Genomic DNA, 27,022 nt, shown 5'->3' with positions numbered 1-27,022 from the left:
GCACACTGTATTTCATAGACACACTGTACCTCATGGACACACTGTACCTCATGGACACACTGCAGCTCATGGACACACTATACCTCATGGACACACAGTCGCTGATGGGCACCCTGTAGCTCATAGACACACTGTAACTCATGGACACGCTGTAGCTCATTGACACACTGTACCTCATTGATACACTGTACCTCATGGACACACTGTAGCTCATGGACACACTGTAGCGCATTGAAACACTGTAGCTCATGGAAACACTATAGCTCATGGACACACTGTACCTCATCGACACACTGTACCTCATGGACACACTGTACTTCATAGACACACTGTACATCATGGACACACTGTACTTCATAGGCACACTGTATTTCATAGACACACTATACCTCATGTGCACACTGTACTTCATGGACACACTGTACCTCATAGACACACTGTATAAGAAAATAAGAGCATAAGATTTAGGATCAGGAGTAGGCCATCTAGACACTCGAACCTGCTCCGCCATTCAATAAGATCATGGCTGATCTGGCCGTGGACTCAGATCCACTTACCGGCCCTCTCCCCATAACCCTTAATTTTATTGTTGGTTAAAAATCTATCTATCTGTGACTTGAATACATTCAATGAGCTAGCCTCAACTGCTTCCTTGGGCAGAGAATTCCACAGATTCACAACCCTCTGGGAGAAGAAATTCCTTTTCAACCCAGTTTTAACTTGGCTCCCCCGTATTTTGAGGCTGTGCCCCCTAGTTCTAGTCTCCCCAACCAGTGGAAACAACCTCTCTGCCTCTATCTTATCTATCCCTTTCATTATTTTAAATGTTTCTACAAGAATCCTCACAGACACACTGCAGCTCATGGACACACTGTACCTCATGGACACACTGATCTTCATGGGCACACTGTACCTCATAGACACACTGTAGCTCATGGACACACTGTACCTCATGGACACACTGTAGCTCATGGTCACACTGTACTTCATGGGCACACTGTACCTCATAGACACACTGTATCTCATGGACACACTGCAGCTCATGGACACACTGTACCTCATAGACACACTGCACCTCATAGACACACTGTACCTCAGGAGCACACTGTATTTCATAGACACACTGTACCTCATGGACACACTATACCTCTTAGACACACTGTAGCTCATAGACACACTATCCCTCATGGGAACACTGTAGTTCATGGGAACACTGTAGTTCATGGACACACTGTAGCTCATGGACACACTCGAGCTCATGGACACACTGTAGCTGATGGGCACCCTGCAGCTCATAGACACACTGTACCTCATAGACACACTGTACCTCATTGATACACTGTACCTCATGGACACACTGTAGCTCATGGACGCACTGTAGCGCATTGAAACACTGTAGCTCATGGAAACACTATAGCTCATGGACACACTGTACTTCATAGACACACTGTACATCATGGACACACTGTACTTCATAGACACACTGTACTTCATAGACACACTATACCTCATGTGCACACTGTACTTCATGGACACACTGTACCTCATAGACACACTGTACCTCATGGGCACACTGTACCTCATAGACACACTGTAGCTCATGGACACACTGTACCTCATGGACACACTGTAACTCATGGACACACTGTACCTCATGGACACACTGTACTTCATGGGCACACTGTACCTCATAGTCACACTGTACCTCATGGAAACACTGTCGCCCATGGACACACTGTACCTCATAGACACACTGCACCTCATAGACACACTGTACCTCAGGAGCACACTGTATCTCATGGACACACTGTACCTCATGGACACACTGTACCTCATAGACACACTGTAGCGCAGAGACGCACTGTACCTCATGGGAACACTGTAGTTCATGGACACACTGTAGCTCATGGACACACTCTACCTCATGGACACACTGTAGCTGATCGACACCCTGTAGCTCATAGACACACTGTAACTCATGGACACACTGTACCTCATAGAAACACTGTACCTCAAGTACACACTGTACCTCATAGACACAATGCAGCTTATTGAAAAACTGTACCTCATGGACACACTGTAGCTCATGTACACACTGTACCTCATGGACTCACTGTAACTCATGGGCACACTGTAGTTCATGCACACCCTGTACCTCATAGACACACTGTACCTCAAGTACACACTGTACCTCATAGACACAATGTAGCTCATGGAAACACTGTTCCTCATGGACATACTATACCTCATAGACACACTGTATTTCATAGACACACTGTAGCTCATGGACAAACTGTACCTCATGGACACAATATACCTCATAGCAACACTGTACCTCATGGACTCACTGTAACTCATGGACACACACTGTACCTCATGGACACACTGTAGCTTATGGACACACTGTAGCTCATGGACACACTGTAGCTCAAGGACACACTGTACCTCATGGACACGCTGTAGCTCATGGACACACTGTAGCTCGTAGACACACTGTACCTCATGGACACACTGTACCTCATGGACACACTGTACCTCATAGACACACTGTAACTCATAGACGCACTGTACCTCATGGACACACTGTAGCTTATGGACACACTGTAGCTCATGGACACACTGTAGCTCAAGGACACACTGTACCTCATGGACACACTGTAGCTCATGGACACACACTGCAGCTCGTAGACACATTGTACCTCATGGACACACTGTACCTCATGGACACACTGTAACTCATAGACACACTGTACCTCATGGACACACTGTAGCTCATGGACACAATTTACCTCATAGACACACTGTACCTCATGGGCACACAATACTTCATGGACACACTGTAGCTCATGGACACACTGTATCTCATAGGCACACTGTAGCTCATAGACACACTGTACTTCATAGACACACTGTAGCTCATGGACACACTGTCCCTAATGGAGACACTGCACCTCATAGATACAATGCAGCTCATAGACACACTGTACCTCATAGACACACTGAACCTCATGGACACATTATACTTCATAGACACACTGTACCTCATGGGCACACTGTATTTCATGGACACACTGTACGTCATAGACACACTGTATAAGAACATAAGAACATAAGATTTAGGATCAGGAGTAGGCCACCTTGCCCCTCGAACCTGCTCCGCCATTCAATAAGATCATTGCTGATCTGGCCGTGGACTCAGCTCCATTTACCCGCCCTCTCCCCATATCCCTTAATTTCATTGTTGGTTAAAAATCTATCTATCTGTGACTTGAATACATTCAATGAGCTAGCCTCAACTGCTTCCTTGGGCAGAGAATTCCACAGATTCACAACCCTCTGGGAGAAGAAATTCCTTTTCAACCCGGTTTTAAATTGGCTCCCCCGTATTTTGAGGCTGTGCCCCCTAGTTCTAGTCTCCCCAACCAGTGGAAACAACCTCTCTGCCTCTATCTTATCTATCCCTTTCATTATTTTAAATGTTTCCACAAGAATCCTCATAGACACACTGTAGCTCATGGACACACTGTACGTCATGGACACACTGTAGCTCATGGACACACAGTACATCATTGACACACTGTAACTCATGGACACACTGTACCTCATGGACACACTGATCTTCATGGGCACACTGTACCTCATAGACACACTGTAGCTCATGGACACACTGTACCTCATGGACACACTGCAGCTCATGGACACACTGTACCTCATGGACACACTGTAGCTCATGGTCACACTGTACTTCATGGGCACACTATACCTCATAGACACAATGTACCTCATGGACACACTGCAGCTCATGGACACACTGTACCTCAAAGACACACTGCACCTCATAGACACACTGTACCTCAGGAGCACACTGTATTTCATAGACACACTGTACCTCATGGACACACTGTACCTCATAGACACACTGTAGCTCATAGACACACTATACCTCATGGGAACACTGTAGTTCATGGACACACTGCAGCTCATGGACACACTCTACCTCATGGACACACTGTAGCTGATGGGCACCCTGTAGCTCATAGACACACTGTAACTCATGGACACACTGTACCTCATAGACACACTGTACCTCATTGATACACTGTACCTCATGGACACACTGTAGCTCATGGACACACTGTAGCGCATTGAAACACTGTAGCTCATGGAAACACGATAGCTCATGGACACACTGTACCTCATAGACACACTGTACCTCATGGACACACTGTACTTCATAGACACACTGTACATCATGGACACACTGTACTTCATAGACACGCTGTACTTCATAGACACACTATACCTCATGTGCACACTGTACTTCATGGACACACTGTACCTCATAGACACACTGTACCTCATGGGCACACTGTACCTCATAGACACACTGTAGCTCATGGATACACTGTACTTCATAGACACACTGTACATCATAGACACTCTGTAGCTCACAGACACACTGTACCGCATAGACACAGTGTACCTCATAAACACACTGTAGCTCACAGACAAACTGTACCTCATAGACCCACTGTACCTCATAGATACACTGTACCGCATAGACACACTGTACCTCAAAGACATACTGTATTTCACGGACACACTGTACCTCATAGACACACTGTACCTCATGGGCACACTGTAGCTCATGGGCACAATTTACCTCATAGACACACTGTACCTCATGGGCACACAGTACTTCATGGACACACTGTACCTCATGGACACACTGTTCTTCATGGGCACACTGTGCTCATAGACACACTGTACTTCATAGACACACTGTAGCTCATGGACACACTGTACCTCATAGACACACTGTAACTCATGGACACACTGTACTTCATAGACACACTGTACCTCATGGACACACTGCAGCTCATGGACACACTGTACCTCATAGACACACTGCACCTCATAGACACACTGTACCTCAGGAGCACACTGTATTTCATAGACACACTGTACCTCATGGACACACTGTACCTCATAGACACACTGTAGCTCATAGACACACTATACCTCATGGGAACACCGTAGTTCATGGACATACTGTAGCTCATGGACACACTCTACCTCATGGACACACTGTAGCTGATGGGCACCCTGTAGCTCATAGACACACTGTAACTCATGGACACACTGTACCTCATAGACACACTGGACCTCATTGATACACTGTACCTCATGGACACACTGTAGCTCATGGACACACTGTAGCGCATTGAAACACTGTAGCTCATGGAAACACTATAGCTCATGGACACACTGTACCTCATAGAAACATAGAAACATAGAAAATAGGTGCAGGAGTAGGCCATTCGGCCCTTCTAGCCTGCACCGCCATTCAATGAGTTCATGGCTGAACATTCAACTTCAGTACCCCATTCCTGCTTTCTCGCCATACCCCTTGATCCCCCTAGCAGTAAGGATCTCATCTAACTCCTTTTTGAATATATTTAGTGAATTGGCCTCAACAACTTTCTGTGGTAGAGAATTCCACAGGTTCACCACTCTCTGGGTGAAGAAGTTCCTCCGCATCTCGGTCCTAAATGGCTTACCCCTTATCCTTAGACTGTGACCCCTGGTTCTGGACTTCCCCAATATTGGGAACATTCTTCCTGCATCTAACCTGTCTAACCCCGTCAGAATTTTATATGTTTCTATGAGGTCCCCTCTCATTCTTCTGAACTCCAGTGAATACAAGCCCAGTTGATCCAGTCTTTCTTGATAGGTCAGTCCCGCCATCCCGGGAATCAGTCTGGTGAACCTTCGCTGCACTCCCTCAATAGCAAGAATGTCCTTCCTCAGGTTAGGAGACCAAAACTGTACACAATACTCCAGGTGTGGCCTCACCAATGCCCTGTACAACTGTAGCAACACCTCCCTGCCCCTGTACTCAAATCCCCTTGCTATGAAGGCCAACATGCCATTTGCTTTCTTAACCGCCTGCTGCACCTGCATGCCAACCTTCAATGACTGATGTACCATGACACCCAGGTCTCTTTGCACCTCCCCTTTTCCTAATCTGTCACCATTCAGATAATAGTCTGTCTCTCTGTTTTTACCACCAAAGTGGATAACCTCACATTTATCCACATTATACTTCATCTGCCATGCATTTGCCCACTCACCTAACCTATCCAAGTCGCTCTGCAGCCTCACAGCATCCTCCTCGCAGCTCACACTGCCACCCAACTTAGTGTCATCCGCAAATTTGGAGATACTACATTTAATCCCCTCATCTAAATCATTAATGTACAGTGTAAACAGCTGGGGCCCCAGCACAGAACCTTGCGGTACCCCACTAGTCACTGCCTGCCATTCTGAAAAGTACCCATTTACTCCTACTCTTTGCTTCCTGTCTGACAACCAGTTCTCAATCCATGTCAGTACACTACCCCCAATCCCATGTGCTCTAACTTTGCACATCAATCTCTTGTGTGGGACCTTGTCGAACGCCTTCTGAAAGTCCAAATATACCACATCAACTGGTTCTCCCTTATCCACTCTACTGGAAACATCCTCAAAAAATTCCAGAAGATTTGTCAAGCATGATTTCCCTTTCACAAATCCATGCTGACTTGGACCTATCATGTCACCTCTTTCCAAATGCACTGCTATGACATCCTTAATAATTGATTCCATCATTTTACCCACTACCGATGTCAGGCTGACCGGTCTATAATTCCCTGTTTTCTCTCTCCCTCCTTTTTTAAAAAGTGGGGTTACATTGGCTACCCTCCACTCCATAGGAACTGATCCAGAGTCAATGGAATGTTGGAAAATGACTGTCAACGCATCCACTATTTCCAAGGCCACCTCCTTAAGTACTCTGGGATGCAGTCCATCAGGCCCTGGGGATTTATCGGCCTTCAATCCCATCAATTTCCCCAACACAATTTCCCGGCTAATAAGGATTTCCCTCAGTTCCTCCTCCTTACTAGACCCCCCGACCCCTTTTATAACCGGAAGGTTGTTCGTGTCCTCCTTCGTGAATACCGAACCAAAGTACTTGTTCAATTGGTCCGCCATTTCTTTGTTCCCCGTTATGACTTCCCCTGATTCTGACTGCAGGGGACCTACATTTGTCTTTACTAATCTTTTTCTCTTTACATATCTATAGAAACTTTTGCAATCCGTCTTAATGTTCCCTGCAAGCTTCTTCTCATACTCCATTTTCCCTGCCCTAATCAAACCCTTTGTCCTCCTCTGCTGAGTTCTAAATTTCTCCCAGTCCCCAGGTTCGCTGCTATTTCTGGCCAATTTGTATGCCACTTCCTTGGCTTTAATACTATCCCTGATTTCCCTTGATAGCCACGGTTGAGCCACCTTCCCTTTTTTATTTCTATGCCAGACAGGAATGTACAATTGTTGTAGTTCATCCATGCGGTCTCTAAATGTCTGCCATTGCCCATCCACAGTCAACCCCTTAAGTATCATTCGCCAATCCATCTCAGCCAATTCACGCCTCATACCTTCAAAGTTAGCCTTCTTTAAGTTCTGGACCATGGTCTCTGAATTAACTGTTTCATTCTCCATCCTAATGCAGAATTCCACCATATTATGGTCACTCTTCCCCAAGGGGCCTCGCACAACGAGATTGCTAATTAATCCTTTCTCATTACATAACACCCAGTCTAAGATGGCCTCCCCCCTAGTTGGTTCCTCGACATATTGGTCTAAAAAACCATCCCTTATGCACTCCAGAAAATCCTCCTCCACCGTATTGCTTCCAGTTTGGTTAGCCCAATCTATGTGCATATTAAAGTCACCCATTATAACTGCTGCACCTTTATTGCACGCACCCCTAATTTCCTGTTTGATGCCCTCCCCAACATCACTACTACTGTTTGGAGGTCTATACACAACTCCCACTAACGTTTTTTGCCCTTTGGTGTTCTGCAGCTCTACCCATATAGATTCCACATCATCCAAGCTAATGTCCTTCCTAACTATTGCCTTAATCTCCTCCTTAACCAGCAATGCTACCCCACCTCCTTTTCCTTTTATTCTATCCTTCCTGAATGTTGAATACCCCTGGATGTTGAGTTCCCAGCCATGCTCATCCTGGAGCCACGTCTCCGTAATCCCAATCACATCATATTTGTTAACATCTATTTGCACAGTTAATTCATCCAACTTATTGCGGATACTCCTTGCATTAAGACACAAAGCCTTTAGGCTTGTTTTTTTAACACCCTCTGTCCTTTTAGAATTTTGCTGTACAATGGCCCTTTTTGTTCTTTGCCTTGGGTTTCTCTGCCCTCCACTTTTCCTCATCTCCTTTCTGTCTTTTGTTTTTGCCTCCTTTTTGTTTCCCTCTATCTCCCTGCATTGGTTCCCATCCCCCTGCCATATTAGTTTAACTCCTCCCCAACAGCACTAGCAAACACTCCCCCGAGGACATTGGTTCCGATTCTGCCCAGGTGCAGACCGTCCGGATTGTACTGGTCCCACCTCCCCCAGAACCGGTTCCAATGCCCCAGGAATTTGAATCCCTCCCTGCTGCACCATTGCTCAAGCCACGTATTCATCTGAGCTATCCTGCGATTCCTACTCTGACTAGCACGTGGCACTGGTAGCAATCCCGAGATTACTACTTTTGAGGTCCTACTTTTTAATTTAGCTCCTAGCTCCTTAAATTCATTTCGTAGGAACTCATCCCTTTTTTTACCTATGTCATTGGTACCAACGTGCACCACGACAACTGGCTGTTCTCCCTCCCTTTTTAGAATGTCCTCCACCCGCTCCGAGACATCCTTGACCCTTGCACCAGGGAGGCAACATACCATCCTGGAGTCTCGGTTGCGGCCGCAGAAACGCCTATCTATTCCCCTTACAATTGAATCCCCTATCACTATCGCTCTTCCACTCTTTTTCCTGCCCTCCTGTGCAACAGAGCTAGCCATGGTGCCATGAACTTGGCTGCTGCTGCCCTCCCCTGATGAGTCATCCCCCTCAACAGTACTCAAAGCGGTGTATCTGTTTTGCAGGGGGATGACCACAGGGGACCCCTGCACTGCCTTCCTTGCACTACTCTTCCTGCTGGTCTTCCATTCCCTCGCTGGCTGTGGACCCTTCTCCTGCAGTAAGACACACTGTACCTCATGGACACACTGTACTTCATAGACACACTGTACATCATGGACACACTGTACTTCATAGACACACTGTACTTCATAGACACACTATACCTCATGTGCACACTGTACTTCATGGACACACTGTACCTCATAGACACACTGTATAAGAACACAAGAACATAAGATTTAGGATCAGGAGTAGGCCATCTAGCCCCTCGAACCTGCTCCGCCATTCAATAAGATCATGGCTGATCTGGCCGTGGACTCAGTTCCACTTACCGGCCCTCTCCCCATAACCCTTAATTTCCTTATTGGGTAAACATCGATCTATCTGTTACTTGAATACATTCAATGAGCTCGCCTCAACTGCTTCCTTGGGCAGAGAATTCCACAGATTCACAACCCTCTGGGAGAAGAAATTCCTTTTCAACCCGGTTTTAAATTGGCTCCCACTTATTTTGAGCCTGTGCCCCCTAGTTCGAGTCTCCCCAACCAGTGGAAACAACCTCTCTGCCTCTATCTTATCTATCCCTTTCATTATTTTAAAAGTTTCTACAAGATACCTCATAGACACACTGTAGCTCATGAACACACTGTACCTCATGGACACACTGTAGCTCATGGACACACTGTACCTCATGGACACACTGTAACTCATGGACACACTGTACCTCATGGACACACTGTACTTCATGGGCACACTGTACCTCATAGACACACTGTACCTCATGGAAACACTGTAGCCCATGGACACACTGTACCTCATAGACAGACTGCACCTCATAGACACACTGTACCTCAGGAGCACACTGTATCTCATGGACACACTGTACCTCATGGACACACTGTACCTCATAGACACACTGTAGCACAGAGACGCACTGTACCTCATGGGAACACTGTAGTTCATGGACACACTGTAGCTCATGGACACACTCTACCTCATGGACACACTGCAGCTGATCGACACCCTGTAGCTCATAGACACAATGTAACTCATGGACACACTGTACCTCATAGAAACACTGTACCTCAAGTACACACTGTACCTCATAGACACAATGTAGCTTATTGAAAAACTGTACCTCATGGACACACTGTAGCTCATGTACACACTGTATCTCATAGAAACACTGTAGCTCATGGACATACTATACCTCATGGACACACTGTACCTCATAGAAACACTGTACCTCATGGACTCACTGTAACTCATGGGCACACTGTAGTTCATGCACACCCTGTACCTCATAGACACACTGTACCTCAAGTACACACTGTACCTCATAGACACAATGTAGCTCATGGAAACACTGTACCTCATGGACATACTATACCTCATAGACACACTGTATCTCATAGACACACTGTAGCTCATGGACAAACTGTACCTCATGGACACAATATACCTCATAGCAACACTGTACCTCATGGACTCACTGTAACTCATGGACACACACTGTACCTCATGGACACACTGTAGCTTATGGACACACTGTAGCTCATGGACACACTGTAGCTCAAGGACACACTGTACCTCATGGACACACTGTAGCTCATGGACACACTGTAGCTCGTAGACACACTGTACCTCATGGACACACTGTACCTCATGGACACACTGTACCTCATAGACACACTGTAACTCATAGACGCACTGTACCTCATGGACACACTGTAGCTTATGGACACACTGTAGCTCATGGACACACTGTAGCTCAAGGACACACTGTACCTCATGGACACACTGTAGCTCATGGACACACTGTAGCTCGTAGACACACTGTACCTCATGGACACACTGTACCTCATGGACACACTGTAACTCATAGACACACTGTACCTCATGGACACACTGTAGCTCATGGACACAATTTACCTCATAGACACACTGTACCTCATGGGCACACAATACTTCATGGACACACTGTAGCTCATGGACACACTGTATCTCACAGGCACACTGTAGCTCATAGACACACTGTACTTCATAGACACACTGTAGCTCATGGACACACTGTCCCTAATGGAGACACTGCACCTCATAGATACAATGCAGCTCATAGACACACTGTATCTCATAGACACACTGAACCTCATGGACACATTATACTTCATAGACACACTGTACCTCATGGGCACACTGTATTTCATGGACACACTGTACGTCATAGACACACTGTATAAGAACATAAGAACATAAGATTTAGGATCAGGAGTAGGCCACCTTGCCCCTCGAACCTGCTCCGCCATTCAATAAGATCATTGCTGATCTGGCTGTGGACTCAGCTCCATTTACCCGCCCTCTCCCCATATCCCTTAATTTCATTGTTGTTTAAAAATCTATCTATCTGTGACTTGAATACATTCAATGAGCTAGCCTCAACTGCTTCCTTGGGCAGAGAATTCCACAGATTCACAACCGTCTGGGAGAAGAAATTCCTTTTCAACCCGGTTTTAAATTGGCTCCCCCGTATTTTGAGGCTGTGCCCCCGAGTTCTAGTCTCCCCAACCAGTGGAAACAACCTCTCTGCCTCTATCTTATCTATCCCTTTCATTATTTTAAATGTTTCCACAAGAATCCTCATAGACACACTGTAGCTCATGGACACACTGTACCTCATGGACACACTGTAGCTCATGGACACACAGTACATCATTGACACACTGTAACTCATGGACACACTGTACCTCATGGACACACTGATCTTCATGGGCACACTGTACCTCATAGACACACTGTAGCTCATGGACACACTGTACCTCATGGACACACTGCAGCTCATGGACACACTGTACCTCATGGAAAGACTGTACCTCATGGTCACACTGTACTTCATGGGCACACTGTACCTCATAGACACAATGTACCTCATGGACACACTGCAGCTCATGGACACACTGTACCTCAAAGACACACTGCACCTCATAGACACACTGTACCTCAGGAGCACACTGTATTTCATAGACACACTGTACCTCATGGACACACTGTACCTCATAGACACACTGTAGCTCATAGACACACTATACCTCATGGGTACACTGTAGTTCATGGACACACTGCAGCTCATGGACACACTCTACCTCATGGACACACTGTAGCTGATGGGCACCCTGTAGCTCATAGACACACTGTAACTCATGGACACACTGTACCTCATAGACACACTGTACCTCATTGATACACTGTACCTCATGGACACACTGTAGCTCATGGACACACTGTAGCGCATTGAAACACTGTAGCTCATGGAAACACGATAGCTCATGGACACACTGTACCTCATAGACACACTGTACCTCATGGACACACTGTACTTCATAGACACACTGTACATCATGGACACACTGTACTTCATAGACACACTGTACTTCATAGACACACTATACCTCATGTGCACACTGTACTTCATGGACACACTGTACCTCATAGACACACTGTATAAGCAAATAAGAACATAAGATTTAGGATCAGGAGTAGGCCATCGAGACCCTCGAACCTGCTCCGCCATTCAATAAGATCATGGCTGATCTGGCCGTGGACTCAGATCCACTTACCGGCCCTCTCCCCATAACCCTTAATTTTATTGTTGGTTAAAAATCTATCTATCTGTGACTTGAATACATTCAATGAGCTAGCCCCAACTGCTTCCTTGGGCAGAGAATTCCACAGATTCACAACCCTCTGGGAGAAGAAATTCCTTTTCAACCCAGTTTTAACTTGGCTCCCCGGTATTTTGAGGCTGTGCCCCCTAGTTCTAGTCTCCCCAACCAGTGGAAACAACCTCTCTGCCTCTATCTTATCTATCCCTTTCATTATTTTAAATGTTTCTACAAGAATCCTCATAGACACACTGTAGCTCATGGACACACTGTACCTCATGGAAACACTGTAGCTCATGGACATACAGTACATCATTGACACACTGTAACTCATGGACACACTGTACCTCATGGACACACTGATCTTCATGGGTACACTGTACCTCATAGACACACTGTAGCTCATGGACACACTGTACCTCATGGACACACTGTAGCTCATGGTCACACTGTACTTCATGGGCACACTGTACCTCATAGACACACTGTATCTCATGGACACACTGCAGCTCATGGACACACTGTACCTCATAGACACACTGCACCTCATAGACACACTGTACCTCAGGAGCACACTGTATTTCATAGACACACTGTACCTCATGGACACACTGTACCTCATAGACACACTGTAGCTCATAGACACACTGTAGCTGATGGGCACCCTGTAGCTCATAGACACACTGTAACTCATGGACACACTGTACCTCATAGACACACTGTACCTCATTGATACACTGTACCTCATGGACACACTGTAGCTCATGGATGCACTGTAGCGCATTGAAACACTGTAGCTCATGGAAACACTATAGCTCATGGACACACTTTACCTCATAGACACACTGTACCTCATGGACACACTGTACTTCATAGACACACTATACCTCATGTGCACACTGTACTTCATGGACACACTCTACCTCATAGACACACTGTACCTCATGGGCACACTGTACCTCATAGACACACTGTAGCTCATGGATACACTGTACTTCATAGACACACTGTACATCATAGACACTCTGTAGCTCACAGACACACTGTACCGCATAGACACAGTGTACCTCATAAACACACTGTAGCTCACAGACAAACTGTACCTCATAGACCCACTGTACCTCATAGATACACTGTACCGCATAGACACACTGTACCTCAAAGACATACTGTAGTTCACGGACACACTGTACCTCATAGACACACTGTACCTCATGGGCACACTGTACCTCATGGGCACAATTTACCTCATAGATACACTGTACCTCATGGGCACACAGTACTTCATGGACACACTGTACCTCATGGACACACTGTTCTTCATGGGCACACTGTAGCTCATAGACACACTGTACTTCATAGACACACTGTAGCTCATGGACACAGTGTACCTCATGGACACACTGCACCTCATAGACACACTGTAGCTCATAGACACACAGTACCTCATAGACACACTGAAACTCATGGACACACTGTACTTCATAGACACACTGTAACTCATGGACACACTGTACTTCATAGACGCACTGTACCTCATGGACACACTGCAGCTCATGGACACTGTACCTCATAGACACACTGCACCTCATAGACACACTGTACCTCAGGAGCACACTGTATTTCATAGACACACTGTACCTCATGGACACACTGTACCTCATAGACACACTGTAGCTCATAGACACACTATACCTCATGGGAACACTGTAGTTCATGGACATACTGTAGCTCATGGACACACTCTACCTCATGGACACACTGTAGCTGATGGGCACCCCGTAGCTCATAGACACACTGTAACTCATGGACACACTGTACCTCATAGACACACTGTACCTCATTGATACACTGTACCTCATGGACACACTGTAGCTCATGGACACACTGTAGCGCATTGAAACACTGTAGCTCATGGAAACACTATAGCTCATGGACACACTGTACCTCATAGACACACTGTACCTCATGGACACACTGTACTTCATAGACACACTGTACATCATGGACACACTGTACTTCATAGACACACTGTACTTCATAGACACACTATACCTCATGTGCACACTGTACTTCATGGACACACTGTACCTCATAGACACACTGTATAAGAACATAAGAACATAAGATTTAGGATCAGGAGTAGGCCATCTAGCCCCTCGAACCTGCTCCGCCATTCAATAAGATCATGGCTGATCTGGACGTGGACTCAGCTCCACTTACCGGCCCTCTCCCCATAACCCTTAATTTCCTTATTGGGTAAACATCGATCTATCTGTGACTTGAATACATTCAATGAGCTCGCCTCAACTGCATCCTTGGGCAGAGAATTCCACAGATTCACAACCCTCTGGGAGAAGAAATTCCTTTTCAACCCGGTTTTAAATTGGCTCCCACTTATTTTGAGCCTGTGCCCCCTAGTTCTCGTCTCCCCAACCAGTGGAAACAACCTCTCTGCCTCTATCTTATCTATCCCTTTCATTATTTTAAATGTTTCGACAAGATACCTCATAGACACACTGTAGCTCATGAACACACTGTACCTCATGGACACACTGTAGCTCATGGACACACTGTACCTCATGGACACACTGTAACTCATGGACACACTGTACCTCATGGACACACTGTACTTCATGGGCACACTGTACCTCATAGACACACTGTACCTCATGGAAACACTGTAGCCCATGGACACACTGTACCTCATAGACACACTGCACCTCATAGACACACTGTACCTCAGGAGCACACTGTATCTCATGGACACACTGTACCTCATGGACACACTGTACCTCATAGACACACTGTAGCGCAGAGACGCACTGTACCTCATGGGAACACTGTAGTTCATGGACACACTGTAGCTCATGGACACACTCTACCTCATGGACACACTGCAGCTGATCGACACCCTGTAGCTCATAGACACACTGTAACTCATGGACACACTGTACCTCATAGAAACACTGTACCTCAAGTACACACTGTACCTCATAGACACAATGTAGCTTATTGAAACACTGTACCTCATGGACACACTGTAGCTCATGTACACACTGTACCTCATAGAAACACTGTACCTCATGGACTCACTGTAACTCATGGGCACACTGTAGTTCATGCACACCCTGTACCTCATAGACACACTGTACCTCAAGTACACACTGTACCTCATAGACACAATGTAGCTCATGGAAACACTGTTCCTCATGGACATACTATACCTCATAGACACACTGTATCTCATAGACACACTGTAGCTCATGGACAAACTGTACCTCATGGACACAATATACCTCATAGCAACACTGTACCTCATGGACTCACTGTAACTCATGGACACACACTGTACCTCATGGACACACTGTAGCTTATGGACACACTGTAGCTCATGGACACACTGTAGCTCAAGGACACACTGTACCTCATGGACACACTGTAGCTCATGGACACACTGTAGCTCGTAGACACACTGTACCTCATGGACACACTGTACCTCATGGATACACTGTACCTCATAGACACACTGTAACTCATAGACGCACTGTACCTCATGGACACACTGTAGCTTATGGACACACTGTAGCTCATGGACACACTGTAGCTCAAGGACACACTGTACCTCATGGACACACTGTAGCTCATGGACACACTGTAGCTCGTAGACACACTGTACCTCATGGACACACTGTACCTCATGGACACACTGTACCTCATAGACACACTGTAACTCATAGACAAACTGTAGCTCATGGACACACTGTAGGTCATAGACTCACTGTAGCTCATAGACACACTGTACTTCATGGACACACTGTACCTCATAGACACACTGTATCAGAACATAAGTACATAAGAATTAGGAACAGGAGTAGGCCATCGAGCCCCTCGAAACTGCTCCACCATTCAATAAGATCATGGCTGCTCTGGCCGTGGACTCAGCTCCACTTACCCGCCCTCTCCCCATAACCCTTAATTCCCTTATTGGTTAAAAATCCATCTATCTGTGACTTGAATACATTCAATGAGCGAGCCTCAACTGCTTCCTTGGGCAGAGTATTCCACAGATTCACAACTCTCAGGGAGAAGGAATTCCTTTCCAACACGGTTTTAAATTGGCTCCCCCGTATTTTGAGGCTGTGCCCCCTAGTTCTCATCTCCCCGACCAGTGGAAACAACCTCTCTGCTTCTATCTTGTCTATCCTTTCATTATTTTAAATGGTAGTGCAAGACAGCTCACAGACACACTGTCGCTCATGGACAAAATGTACTTCATAGACACACTGTACCTCATGGATACACTGTAGCTCATGGACACACAGTAGCTCATAGACACACTGTACCTCATAGAAACACTGTAGCTCATGGGCATACTGCAGCTCATGGACACATCGTACATCATAGACACACTGTTGCTCATGGACAAACTGAAGCTCTTGGATACACTGCACATCATGAACAAACTGTACCTCATAGATGCACTGTATCTCATGGGCACACTGTAGCTCATGGACACATTGTATCTTATGGACACACTGTAGCTCATAGACATACTGTAGCTCATGGACACACTGTACCTTATGGACACACTGTACCTCATGGACACACTGTAGCTCATGGACACAATTTACCTCATAGACACACTGTACCTCATGGGCACACAGTACTTCATGGACACACTGTAGCTCATGGACACACTGTATCTCATAGGCACACTGTAGCTCATAGACACACTGTACTTCATAGACACACTGTAGCTCATGGACACACTGTACCTCATAGACACACTGAACCTCATGGACACATTATACTTCATAGACATACTGTACCTCATGGGCACACTGTATTTCATGGACACACTGTACGTCATAGACACACTGTATAAGAACATAAGAACATAAGATTTAGGATCAGGAGTCGGCCACCTAGCCCCTCGAACCTGCTCCGCCATTCAATAGGATCATGGCTGATCTGGCCGTGGACTCAGCTCCTCTTACCCGCCCTCTCCCCATATCCCTTAATTTCATTGTTGGTTAAAAATCTATCGATCTGTGACTTAAATACATTCAATGAGCTAGCCTCAACTGCTTCCTTGGGCAGAGAATTCCACAGATTCACAACACTCTGGGAGAAGAAATTCTTTTTCAACCCGATTTAAATTGGCTCCCCCATATTTTGAGGCTGTGCCCCCTAGTTCTCATCTCCAAATGCAGTGGAAACAACCTCTCTGCCTCTATCTTATCTATCCCTTTCATTATTTTAAATGTTTCTACAAGATACCTCATAGACACACTGTAGCTCATGTACACACTGTACCTCATGGACACACTGTAGCTCATGGACACACTGTACCTCATGGACACACTGTAATTCATGGACACACTGTACCTCATGGACACACTGTACTTCATGGGCACACTGTACCTCATGGACACACTGTAGCTGATGGACACCCTGTAGCTCATAGACACACTGTAACTCATGGGCACACTGGAGTTCATGCACACCCTGTACCTCATAGACACACTTGACCTCAAGTACACACTGTACCTCATAGACAAAATGTACCTCATGGAAACACTGTACCTCATGGACATACTATACCTCATAGACACACTGTATCTCATAGAAACACTGTAGCTGATGGACAAACTGAACATCATGGACACACTATACCTCATAGAAACACTGTACCTCATGGACTCACTGTAACTCATGGACACACACTGTACCTCGTGGACACACTGTAACTTATGGACACACTGTAGCTCATGGACACACTGTAGCTCAAGGACACACTGTACCTCATGGATGCACTGTAGCTCATGGACACACTGTAGCTCGTAGACACACTGTACCTCATGGACACACTGTACCTCATAGATACACTGTAACGCATTGCCACACTGTAGCTCATGGACACACTGTACGTCATGGACACACTGTACCTCATAGACACACTGTAGCACATGGACACACTGTACCTCATTGACACACTGTACCTCATGTTCACACTGCAGCTCATGGACACACTGTACCTCATAGACACACTGTACTCATGGACACACTGTACCTCATAGTCACAGTGTATAAGAACATAAGAACATAAGAATTAGGAACAGGTGTAGGCCATCGAGCCCCTCGAAACTGCTCCACCATTCAATAAGATCATGGCTGCTCTGGCCGTGGACTCAGCTCCACTTACCCGCCCTCTCCCCATAACCCTTAATTCCCTTATTGGTTAAAAATCCATCTATCGGTGACTTGAATACATTCAATGAGCGAGCCTCAGCTGCTTCCTTGGGTAGAGAATTCTACAGATTCACAACTCTCAGGGAGAAGGAATTCCTTTCCAACACGGTTTTAAATTGGCTCCCCCGTATTTTGAGGCTGTACCCCCTAGTTCTCATCTCCCCGACCAGTGGAAACAACCTCTCTGCGTCTATCTTGCCTATCCTTTCATTATTTTAAATGTTTCTACAAGATACCTCATAAACACACTGTAGCTCATGTACACACTGTACCTCATGGACACACTGTAGCTCATGGACACACTGTACCTCATGGACACATTGTAACTCATGGACACACTGTACCTCATGGACACACTGTACTTCATGGACACACTGTACCTCATGGACACACTGTAGCTGATGGACACCCTGTAGCTCATAGACACACTGTAACTCATGGGCACACTGGAGTTCATGCACACCCTGTACCTCATAGACACACTGTACCTCAAGTACACACTGTACCTCATAGACACAATGTAGCTCATGGAAACACTGTACCTCATGGACATACTATACCTCATAGACACACTGTATCTCATAGACACACTGTAGCTGATGGACAAACTGAACATCATGGACACACTGTACCTCATAGACACACTGTAACTCATAGCCACACTGTAGCTCATGGACACACTGTACGTCATGGACACACTGTACCTCATAGACACACTGTAGCACATGGACACACTGTACCTCATTGACACACTGTACCTCATGGTCACACTGCAGCTCATGGACACACTGTACCTCATAGACACACTGTAGCTCATAGACACACTGTACTCATGGACACACTGTACCTCATAGACACACTGTATAAGAACATAAAACACAAGAATTAGGAACAGGTGTAGGCCATCGAGCCCCTCGAAACTGCTCCACCATTCAATAAGATCATGGCTGCTCTGGCCGTGGACTCAGCTCCACTTACCCGCCCTCTCCCCATAACCCTTAATTCCCTTATTGGTTAAAAATCCATCTATCTGTGACTTGAATACATTCAATGAGCTAGCCTCAACTGCTTCCTTGGGCAGAGAATTCCACAGATTCACAACTCTCAGGGAGAAGGAATTCCTTTCCAACACGGTTTTAAATTGGCTCCCCCGTATTTTGAGTCTGTGCCCCCTAGTTCTCGTCTCCCCGACCAGTGGAAACAACCTCTCTGCCTCTATCTTGTCTATCTTTTCATTATTTTAAATGGTTGTGCAAGATAGCTCATAGACACACTGTACCTCATGGACACACTGTAGCTCATAGACACACAGTAGCTCATAGACACACTGTACCTCATAGAAACTCTGTAGCTCATGGACACACTGCAGCTCATGGATACATTGTACATCATAGACACACTGTAGCTCATGGACACACTGAAGCTCTTGGATACACTGTACGTCATGGACAAACTGTACCTCATAGATGCACTGTACCTCATAGAAACACTGTAGCTCACGGACACACTGCAGCTCATGGATACACTGTACATCATAGACACACTGTACCTCATGGACACACTGTAGCTCATGGACACATTGTATCTTATGGACACACTGTAGCTCATAGACACACCGTGCTCATGGACACACTGTACCTTATGGACACACTGGACCTCATGGACACACTTTACCTCATGGACACAGTGTAGCTCATAGACACACTGTTGCACATAGACACACTGTAACTCACAGACACACTGTACCTCATGGACACACTGTAGCTCATGGACACAATTTACCTCATAGACACACTGTACCTCATGGGCATACAGTACTTCATGGACACACTGTAGCTCATGGAAACACTGTACCTCATAGGCACACTGTAGCTCATAGACACACTGTACTTCATAGACACACTGTAGCTCATGGACACACTGTCCCTAATGGAGACACTGCACCTCATAGACACAATGCAGCTCAGAGGCACACTGTACCTCATAGACACACTGTAGTTCAAGGACACACTGCAGCTCATGGACACACTGTAGCTCATGGACACACTGTAGCTCAGAGGCACACTGTTCCTCATAGACACACTGTACCTCATGGACACACTGTAGCTCATGGACACACTGTACCTCATGGACACACTGTAGCTCATGGACACAATGTACTTCATAGACACACTGTACCTCATGGACACACTGTAGCTCATGTACACACTGTACCTCATAGACACACTGTAGTTCATGGACACACTGCAGCTCATGGACACACTGTATCTCATAGACACACTGTAGCTCATGGACACACTGTATCTCATAGAAACACTGTAGCTCATGGACACGCTGTACCTCATGGACACACTGTAGCTCATGGACACACTGTACCTCATAGACACACTGTAGCTCATAGACACACTGTACTTCATAGACACACTGTAGCTCATGGAAACACTGTACCTCATGGACACACTGCACCTGATAGACACACTGTAGCTCATAGACACATTGTACCTCATAGACACATTGTAGCTCATGGACAGACTGTAGCTCATGGACACACTGTACCTCATAGACAGACTGTAGCTCATGGACACACTGAAGCTCATGGAGACACTGTACCTCATGGACAAACTGTACCTCATAGACACACTGTACCTCATGGACACACTGTAGCTCATGGACACACTGTATCTTATGGACACACTGTAGCTCTTAGATACACTGTAGCTCATGGACACACTGTAGCTCATGGACACACTATACCTCATAGACACACTGCAGCTCATAGACACACTGTACCTCATGGACACACTGTATCTCATGGACACACTGTACGTCATAGACACAATGCAGCTCAGAGGCACACTGTACCTCATAGACACACTGTAGTTCAAGGACACACTGCAGCTCATGGACACACTGTAGCTCATGGACACACTGTAGCTCAGAGGCACACTGTTCCTCATAGACACACTGTACCTCATGGACACACTGTAGCTCATGGACACACTGTACCTCATGGACACACTGTAGCTCATGGACACAATGTACTTCATAGACACACTGTACCTCATGGACACACTGTAGCTCATGTACACACTGTACCTCATAGACACACTGTAGTTCATGGACACACTGCAGCTCATGGACACACTGTACCTCATGGACACACTGTAGCTCATGGACACACTGTACCTCATAGACACACTGTAGCTCATAGACACACTGTACTTCATAGACACACTGTAGCTCATGGAAACACTGTACCTCATGGACACACTGCACCTGATAGACACACTGTAGCTCATAGACACATTGTACCTCATAGACACATTGTAGCTCATGGACAGACTGTAGCTCATGGACACACTGTACCTCATAGACAGACTGTAGCTCATGGACACACTGAAGCTCATGGAGACACTGTACCTCATGGACAAACTGTACCTCATAGACACACTGTACCTCATGGACACACTGTAGCTCATGGACACACTGTATCTTATGGACACACTGTAGCTCTTAGATACACTGTAGCTCATGGACACAGTTTACCTCATGGACACACTGTAGCTCATGGACACACTATACCTCATAGACACACTGCAGCTCATAGACACACTGTACCTCATGGACACACTGTATCTCATGGACACACTGTACGTCATAGACACACTAGTTCATGGACGCACTGTAGCTCATGGACACACTGTACCTCATAGACACACTGTAGCTCATGGACACACTGTACCTCTGTAAGGGGTTTTCACAGGGTTGTTGTTGTGCCTTGGGTGTCTCTCTCTTATCTTCTGCCCTCACAGCTTATGCCTGGCCTGTGAGGTACCCTGAGTGCTGCAAGAGCACCCATGGAGAGACTGTGTCCACAGCTTATGAAGGGGGTTTTGAGACTCGTGCATCCCCACAGCTTATGCCTAGCCTGTGAGGCACCTGTGAGTCTCAAACACTCCTAACCCCTTCTTCCCTAGCCTGTGACACACAGTTGTGCATTTTCAAGGCGCTCCTAGCTTCCCTTACACGGTTCTGACATAAGACTCACGATCAGGAGATGTCATACAATAGAACTGAGACAAGGTGATTCCAAGAGGAACTTTAGGCTTCCAATTTATTTGACAAGGTGTAACTCAACAAACAGCAATACACCAACAAAACAATCCCCCTAAATCCCACTAAAACGGACCCAACGAAAATCTTTACACCAGTTTAGCAGTACAATGCCCAACCTCCCACCTTTCCTGGCCTAACTGAGTTGGGAGTTCTGGGGACCGGAGGTTATACTCACTACTGTGCCTTCCACAGTCTGGTGGTTTGTTTCTTCTATCTTCGGTGTCTTCGGACACTGGTTTTCCTTTAGTGTCGAGAGGCTTGTGGTTATGGTTGTTGAATCACGAGGGCAGGGAAAATCATCACTTCTTTTTTCACTACGTCAGAAACCCCTTTTTTATAGCCAGATTATCCAGTCCGCCTCTCCTGCTGAAGTCGATTCTTCTCATTGGTGGACTTTGGATTTTGAAAAATGCAGCAGTTTGAGGTTTTTAGGTTTTTTTCCCACTGATCTTAACCTACTCAAGGTTTGAGTGGGTGTTGATTGCATTGGCCTCCTGTAGCCATTGTGCTAGTCTGGCCTGAGCCAGATATTTCTATGCTTGATGAAAAAGGTGTTGGAATATGTATGTGGCATTGTTTAAATGCTAATGTTTTCAAGGGGCAATTTTCGAGGGTATACAGTTCCCAGACAATTTGATTAGTTCCAATGTCCAAACTGGCCCTTTTGATATTGACTCCACCCCTTTTCTTGCAGACCTTTTAAAAAATCCCAAATTCGATTAAAGTTCGTAGTTTCTTCCATGTGCACTTTAGGATTTCAAACTTTCTGGTAGATAGTGCCAAATTAAATTCCCTTTCCTATGAGTCCAAACACTGGGGGGGTCTCCATTTGTGTCCCAAAGTTTTCCTTCCATCGGTTTCAATTCACAGCACAGACTGATCCCACAGCCCTTTTCCTTCTTGGTAAAATGAGGGGGTTTTCATCCTCCCCTACACTCATGGACACACTTTACATCATAGACACGCTGTAGCTCATGGACACACTGTAGTTCATGGACACACTGTACCTCATAGACACACTGTAGCTCATAGACACACTGTTCTTCACAGACACACTGTAGCTCATGGACACACTGTACCTCATGGACACACTGCACCTCATAGACATACTGTAGCTCATAGACACACTGTACCTCATAGACACACTGTACCTCATGGACACACTGTACTTCATAGACACACTGTACCTCATGGACACACTGTACTTCATAGACACACTGTACCTCATGGGCACACTGTATAAGAACATATGAACATAAGATTTAGGATCAGGAGTAGGACATCTAGCCCCTCGAACCTGCTACGCAATTCAATAAAATCATGACTGATCTGGCCGTGGACTCAACTCCACTTACGCGGCTCTCCCTATAACCCTTACTTTCCTTATTGGTTAAAAATCTATCTATCTGTGACTTGAATACATTCAATGAGCTAGCCTCAACTGCTTCCTTGGGCAGAGAATTCCACAGATTCACAACCCTCTGGGAGAAGAAATTCCTTTTCACCCGGTTTAAATTGGCTCCCCCGTATTTTGAGGCTGTGCCCTCTAGTTCTAGTCTCCCCAACCAGTGGAAACTATCTCTCTGCCTCTATCTTATCTATCCCTTTCATTATTTTAAATGTTTCTACAAGATACCTCATAGACACACTGTAGTTCATGTACACACTGTACCTCATGGACACACTGTAGCTCATGGACACACTGTACCTCATGGACACACTGTAACTGATGGACACACTGTACCACATGGACAAACTGTACTTCATGGGCACGCTGTACCTCATAGACACACTGTACCTCATAGACACACTGCACCTCATAGACACACTGTACCTCATGGACACACTGTAGCTACTGGACACATTGTAGCTCATGGACACACTGTTCCTCATAGACACACTGTAGCTCATGGACACACTGCTCCTCATAGACACACTGTAGCTCATGGACACACTGTAGCTCATAGACACACTGTACCTCATCGACACACTGCAGCTCATGGACACACTGTATCTCATGGACACACTGCACCTCATAGACACACTGTACCTCATCGACACACTGTAGCTGATGGACACACAGTAGCTCATGGACACACTGTATCTTATGGACACACTGTAGCTCTTAGACACACTGTAGCTCATGGACACAGTGTACCTCATGGATACACTGTAGCTCATGGACACACTGTAGCTCATGGACACACTATAACTCATAGACACACTGCAGCTCATAGACACACTGTACCTCATGGACACATTGTATCTCATGGACTCACTGTACGTAATAGACACACTGTAGTTCATGGACACACTGTATCTCATAGACACACTGTAGCTCATGGAAACACTGTACCTCATGGACACACTGTACCTCATTGACACACTGTAGCTCATGGACACACTGTAGCTCATGGACACACTGTACCTCATAGACACACTGTAGCTCATAGACACACTTTTCTTCATAGACACACTGTAGCTCTTGGACACACTGTAGCTCATGGACACAGTGTACCTCATGGACACACTGTAGATCATGGACACACTGTAGCTCATGGACACACTGTACCTCATGGACACACTGTATCTCATGGAAACACTGCACCTCATAGACACACTGTACCTCATCGACACACTGTAGCTGATGGACACACTGTAGCTCATGGACACACTGTATCTTATGGACACACTGTAGCTCTTAGACACACTGTAGCTCATGGACACAGTGTACCTCATGGACACACTGCAGCTCATGGACACACTGTAGCTCATGGACACACTATACCTCATAGACACACTGCAGCTCATAGACACACTGTACCTCATGGACACACTGTAGTTCATGGACACACTGTATCTCATAGACACACTGTAGCTCATGGACACACTGTACCTCATGGACACAATGTACCTCATAGACACACTGTACCTCACAGACACACTGTACCTGATGGACACACTATACTTCATAGACACACTGTACCTCATGGACACACTGTTCTTCATAGACACACTGTATCACCTGGGCAGACTGTATAAGAACATATGAACATAAGATTTAGGATCAGGAGTAGGCCATCTAGCCCCTCGAACCTGCTCCGCCATTCAATAAGATCATGGCTGATCTGGCCGTGGACTCAGCTCCACTTATCCAACCTTTCCCCATAACCCTTAATTTCCTGATTGGTTAAAAATCTTTCTATCTGTGACTTGAATACATTCAATGAGCTAGCCTCAACTGCTTCCTTGGGCAGAGAATTCCACAGATTCACAACCCTCTGGGAGAAGAAATTACTTCTCAACACGGTTTTAAATTGGCTCCCCCATATTTTGAGGCTGTGCCCCCTAGTTCTAGTCTCCCCAACCAGTGGAAACAACCTCACTGCCTCTATCTTATCTATCCCTTTCATTATTTTAAATGTTTCTACGAGTTACCTCATAGACACACTGTAGCTCATGGACACATTGTATCTCATGGACACACTGTAGCTCATGGACACACTGTATCTCATGGGCACACTGTATAAGAACATATGAACATAAGATTTAGGATCAGGAGTAGGCCATCTAGCCCCTCGAACCTGCTCCGCCATTCAATAAGATCATGGCTGATCTGGCTGTGGACTCAGCTCCACTTACCCGCCCTCACCCCATAACCCTTAATTTCCTTATTGGTTAAAAATCTTTCTATCTGTGACTTGAATACATTCAATGAGCTAGCCTCAACTGCTTCCTTGGGCAGAGAATTCCACAGATTCACAACCCTCTGGGAGAAGAAATTACTTCTCAACACGGTTTTAAATTTGCTCCCCCATATTTTGAGGCTGTGCCCCCTAGTTCTAGTCTCCCCAACCAGTGGAAACAACCTCACTGCCTCTATCTTATCTATCCCTTTCATTATTTTAAATGTTTCTACGAGTTACCTCATAGACACACTGTAGCTCATGGACACACTG

This window comes from Pristiophorus japonicus, chromosome 14 (genome assembly GCF_044704955.1).
Source record: "Pristiophorus japonicus isolate sPriJap1 chromosome 14, sPriJap1.hap1, whole genome shotgun sequence".
In the NCBI taxonomy this organism is placed as follows: domain Eukaryota; kingdom Metazoa; phylum Chordata; class Chondrichthyes; family Pristiophoridae; genus Pristiophorus; species Pristiophorus japonicus.
This window is presented reverse-complemented; position numbering follows the sequence as displayed.